This window comes from Canis lupus, chromosome 34 (assembly GCF_003254725.2).
Source record: "Canis lupus dingo isolate Sandy chromosome 34, ASM325472v2, whole genome shotgun sequence".
In the NCBI taxonomy this organism is placed as follows: Eukaryota; Metazoa; Chordata; class Mammalia; order Carnivora; family Canidae; genus Canis; species Canis lupus.
This window is the reverse complement of record NC_064276.1, coordinates 30,534,690-30,540,716: the sequence shown is the minus strand read 5'-3', so window position 1 is coordinate 30,540,716 and position 6,027 is coordinate 30,534,690. Positions and strand designations below refer to the sequence as shown.

General features: G+C 40.0%; 1 pseudogene; it reads right to left on the bottom strand.

The window, feature by feature from the left end:
* Positions 1-992: 992 nt before the first annotated feature.
* Positions 993-1,752, bottom strand: LOC112645870 (peroxiredoxin-5, mitochondrial-like; annotated as a pseudogene).
* Between the last annotated feature and the right edge of the window lie 4,275 nt (positions 1,753-6,027).

Here is a 6,027-nt window from a genome sequence, read left to right as displayed (position 1 = left end):
CTTCCTACCATAAATGTTTTGACCTTACAAAATCATTCTTTTTTTTTTTTTTTAAATTTTTAATTTATTTATTTATGATAGCCACACACACACAGAGAGAGAGAGAGGCAGAGACACAGGCAGAGGGAGAAGCAGGCTCCATGCACTGGGAGCCCGATGTGGGATTCGATCCTGGGTCTCCAGGATCGCACCCTGGGCCAAAGGCAGGCACCAAACCGCTGCACCACCCAGGGATCCCACAAAATCATTCTTTAAGTAAAACCTCCCCAGTACTTATAGAATGATTTTAATGAAAAATAAAATAACTAATGCACAAACAAGAAAGTGAGACATTAACGAGGCGGAGACATGTAAATTTCACAGCCAAAGATACTGTGTCTATGTCATCAGAATAAAAAGCTGAAAATGATAGGAGTTGATGTCAAATGCAAAAGAGATAATTATGTGGCTAGGGAAAGACGAAAAGTAGGGTGGTAATGTGTTGTCTCCTGAAAGAAGGTCTAAAGTTAGTCTTAAGACACTGAGACAGAATAAAATATTCCAAAAAAGAGTAAATTCACAAAAAAGAGTATACTTAGAAGTAAATGAGGAAGCAAAATATTTCTATTTCTACAATTTAACATGTAAAACTCAAAGAAAGCAAAAAAAAAAAAATCCAAGTCAAAGATCCCACATGGGGTCTAAAGGACTAAAATAACATGGGGCCCCTAAATATCTGTCTTTTCCTGTGAACAAGGATAAAAGATCTATGTTTCTGTTCTATGGCTAGTTAACAAATCACCACAATCTTAGTGTATTAAAACAAAGCTCATTTATGATCTCACACTTACTGTAGGTCAGCAGTCCAGGCATCGCTTAGATGAGTCTTCTGCTGTCTTACAAGGCTATAATCTGGGTAGTAATTGGGCTGTGTTCTTTTCTTTCTTCTTCATTTTCTCCTCCTTCCCCCCCTCACCTCACCCCTCTTCCTTTTCCTCCTTCTTCTCCTTTTATTAATGTGAACCAGAAATGTTTATTGCAGAAATTTGATGAAGGTTCCCATTGGGTGGCCCCTGCTGAAGTTGGACTGGGGCCCTCCATCCAGGGCTGGGCAGGTGAAATTTGAAAAGGGTAGAAGGAATATGTCTGGGCCCTGGGCCTTGGAGATACAAGATGATATTGGGGGCTAGGCTTCAGGTGACGCCTGTACCCAGCTCCATATTCGGAGACCTTACTATGCCATCCTCTACCTCTATGGAGAAGCTCTTAAGCTGGTGATTTCCAAAGATAGACACCAATGGGTCATCTAGTAATGAATCTGTTTCTTTCCCAAAAGTCCCAGTAGAGTTGGACAAGAGCCTAACCTTGCCTCCTTAGTTGTGAGCTGCTCCTCACTCTTCAGTCACAGAAACATCATTAACACTCATCTAGACATGCTACCACCTGGACCTCCTTGGCCTGCAGAGCCTTAGCCTGCTCCCCAAACACTGGCAGGTGGGTCTTGGAACAGCCTGGGGTAAAGACCCCAAAGATTCCAAACAGCACCCCCTTCTGCCCTTGAACAGCTCTGCCAGGTTCACCTTGTTTCCAGGTTCTCCTTCAAAAACCACCACTGAAGGCATCTCCCACCTTGACTGGGGCCATGGCTGAGGCAGGGTTGCTGAAAGTGTAAGCCCCACCAAGCATCTACTCCCAGCTTTGTTGCCGGCACCCTCCTGCTCCTGCCTCCACCCATACCACAGACCAATGGCAGTGGCCCAGACAAGAACTGAGCCTGCCTGGCTGCCCAGAAGGTGCAGTCCAGCCAGCAGCATGCCCATCCCAAAGCAATGGGGCTGTGTTCTTATCTGGAGACTTGGTTGGGGAAGAGTGTGTTTCTCTTTTTTTTTTTTTTTAATTTTATTTATTTATTCATGAGAGACACAGAGAGAGACAGAGGCAGAGACACAGGCAGAGGAAGAAGCAGGCTCCATGCAGAGAGCCCGATGTGGGACTGGATCCCAGGTCTCCAAGATCACGCCCTGGGCTGAAGGCAGCGCTAAACCGCTAAGCCACCTGGGCTGCCCAAGAGTGTGTTTCCAAATTCAACCAGGTTGCTGGAAAAATTCATATCCTTGGATTCTTCAAGGCCACCAGGACAATGGGTCTTCATTTTAGGGAAGGCACCAGTCTCTCTTTTAAGGATATTCACCCAATTGAGTCTAGCTGACCCAGAACAATCTCCCTTCCAATTCACTCAAAATCACTGATTTAGGACTCTGACTGCATCTGCAAAATCCCTTAACCTTTGCCATTTTCTACTGGGTAAAAAACAGTCACAGGGTCCACCCACACTAACTATAAAGATGAGCTTAGCAAGGATGTGACACACTGGGGGTCACCTTAGGGTGTGTCCACAACAGGATCTCTATAAAGGTACATGGGATTTCTTACTTACCATTCAAAAGCATAATATTCTGGGGAGAATAAGAGTGCAAGGTCATTTTGCTGCCTTTAGGATCAAGAAACAAATATGGATATATTTATTATAGGAGTTTTGTAGATGCACAGTGATATCTAACAAAGAAATATAACAACAACAACAAAAAACAGAGAAGCCATCTTGTCAGGAAGGACTTGGACACAGAAGTTTGATGCACTGAATTGAGGAGTGATGTCAGACTCATGAGCAGGACTTGGGACAACAGAGAGCACAGGTGCCGATCTGGCTGCAATGGCTTTATGTACTAGACATGTTTGTGTTGCCTGGCTTCTTGTCCATAGCCCCTCACACCTAATCATCCATGCTGTGACCTGGCTCAGCCTTATTAGGCCAGGAATATATACCTGGCCAAAAAGAATATAACCAGACTGGCCAGAAACGTATGGTCTGTGTGCCTTACTGGAAAAAATAAGCCTGTCCAATTAAATTTTCAGGAATTTGAACTAAAGTAAAAGAGAGAAGTTGCCAGTTGGTGGAGAATACTGCAGCTGAAAGGCCATGTAGCAATTATGAGCTGTGTGCTAGCCGATGCAGAGAAAGCAGCTTAGCAGAAGGGGAAAAAAAAAAAAAATGGTGCAGACTCAAAAAAAGAAGTGGAGATTAGAGAGAACATTCATTCATTTAATGCCTCTAATACATTCGTATAGAGTTCCTATTATGTACGGGGCACTGTTCTAGGTGCCAGGAATACCGCAATGAATAACACAGAGTGTCTGTTCTCATGAAACTTATTCCTGTAGTGGGAGAGAGAACAGTGAAAATGCACAAGCATATAAATTATATTTCATTAGGAGAGAAAACTGTGGGAATAAAAATAAAGCAGGCCATGAAGTTTAAAAGTAATGGGGGAATTGCTACTTGGGGTAGCATGGTCAGGGATGCATACTTGATTATGTCCTTTGAATAGAAACCTGAGTGCGGTGAAGATGCCAGCCAACCCTGCTGATAATCATGAAAAGGGTACACTGGACACAGGGCACAGTAGACGCAAAGGCTCTGAAATCGGTGTCTGCTTGGAGAGTCAGAGGAATAGCAAGAGGGGGAACATGCCTGCTATAGTGGGGCAAGAAAGCAAGTGAGAGGGTATCAAGGCAGACATGGAGTGAGCAACAGGATCACACAGGGCTTGTGAACCTGTGTCAGAAATGCTAGCTTTTACCCAGAGAGATGGGAAGCCGCTAGCGGGTTACTGGAAGATAATATCAGCCTTACATTTTTAAGAATCATTCTTGCTGCTGTAGAGAACAGATGGGAAGTGAGGGAGGTGACAGGGAGACCATGTGGCCCCTGAGAGATACAAAGTGTGGCCTAATTTCCAATTATGTCCCCCATGAGGTCTGGCTGTACTTGTTTCAGTCCTTGAATTTCCATGAGATAACATTGCAAATCCTTTTTTTAACCCTCCCCCCCTCTCTTAAACCAGATTGCCAAGGACTCTAATGAATGTTAAACATATTCAAGACTTGGGTATTTTGGGTTTTTATATATTTTGGCATAAGAGCTAAAAGGTAGTAGAATTTTTAAAACATGTTACCTTTTTTATAAATTATAGAAAGTGCTTGCACATTGGGGAGTTGACGTCAGACCCGTTAAATTGTTGAACAGAATTATTTTTCCAGGGCACTGGCTTAAACCCATACACAAAAGGTCAGTTCCCGAAGATGATTTATCTGATCCTTTGTGACATAAATGTTTCAAGAGTTTCTAACTCAATGAATATTCGCATCCAGTATCAATAAAATAAGTATAATTAGTTTTTATATCTTCTGGATAACTATTTTGTTATTCGATGAGCCTTTGAAACTAGGTATGTCTCCCCTTTTAGAGACAAAACAATTTGAGACAAAACAATGCAAGATTTTTATAAAGAATCCATTAATTTTTCATTTTCTATCCTCCCAACCCACACACATACAGAAACACACGTGCATGTGTGTCATTTTTATACGTATAGGCACTTTTTGGCTACCTTTTATGGGATTTCCAATGAAATACTACTAAAACAGCCATAAAGTGTTTCAAAATGGGCAGGGGAGGGAAGTTAGTAAACACTCTGTCACCATCTTAATAACATAAGACATTTTACTACTACCTTTTCAATGAAAATATCTAACTAATACAAGAAATTAAAAAAAAAAAACTAGTTTAAGGTCAGACTATCCTATAAAAACATTAAGGGTGCATCAAACACATCCCCAAATAGACAAATATTCTTTATCTTTTATTTATAGTTTTGGTAATGCTTCTATAAGATATTTTATATTTTTTGGATAAGGGTAAATTAATAGCATTATAGGTTTTTATATTATTTGGTAATTTTACCATTATTATAAAACAGTTAATGGTATCTCAGTTGCGCCATGTTTATTAAATTATTGCATTCTTTTTATTTAAAATATTTGCTAAAAATAACATTTTTAATAAACATGTCCCCATTCACCAAATTCTTAAAAACACTACCATTAGAGAAAATAAAATTCAGACCGTTCATCTGTGAAAGAAGAGTATTTTGTTAGATATGAAAGGAATGAAATCAGCACCCATGGAATCATACATTTATCTTTAAATGCCCAAATGTGAGCACACACACACATCAATTTCAATACACAAGAGACAGATACATTTAAGAGAATCACTAAACATTAACAACATAGAAATGTGAAAGGAGATTTAGATAGAACACAAAAGCTAAAAGAAGCTATATGCCTAAGTAACTCAGCAGAGTGATACAGAGGAGGCAGCCAAATTCAAAGAAACTTTACTTTTTTAGATTTAAGTCACTTTAAGAATTGTTAACATTCAGATATATATTCAGTGTTTCATAACACTCTTGTTCTATTCTTAAAATGCAAAGTTGTACATAATATTTCCATTATCTGAGGTTTCCAGCACACAATCATATTAAGCCTTTTATCTTGTGGCATAGTTGGTGGGAACGAATTTTTCATCAGGCTTTATACTGAAATCAGCCTCATTTAAAAATAGTTATTTCATATTCATGTTCTCAAATAGCTTTCAAAAATTCAAAGACCAGGGGAAATTTGATTTGACTTATAAATATCTATGGGTATTGTTTAGCCTTGCTGGCCTCTTTAGCTGATGCCAATACTATTCCTCTATGATGCCGTAGTGAACTTTAAATTAGTAGATTAAGAGGACACATATAGAACTTCAAATAGGGTTCCAAAAGGATGGAAACTTTTCCATGAAAGCTGGTTAAAATATTTTAAGTATTTCATAATTAACTTTCAAGCATTATAATGTCCTTTAACACTTTGTCACTTTAGTAGTTACCATAAATTCTTTTTTTTTTTTAATTTTATTTATTTATGATAGTCACAGAGAGAGAGAGAGGCGCAGAGACAGGCAGAGGGAGAAGCAGGCTCCATGCACCGGGAGCCCAACTGTGGGACTCGATCCCGGATCTCCAGGATCGCGCCCCAGGCCAAAGGCAGGCGCCAAACCGCTGCGCCACCCAGGGATCCCCATAAATTCTATTCTATAGTTTCAACTATCTTCTCAATTTAAATGATGCCTTCTCCAGCCTTCACTCATCTCTTGAAGAT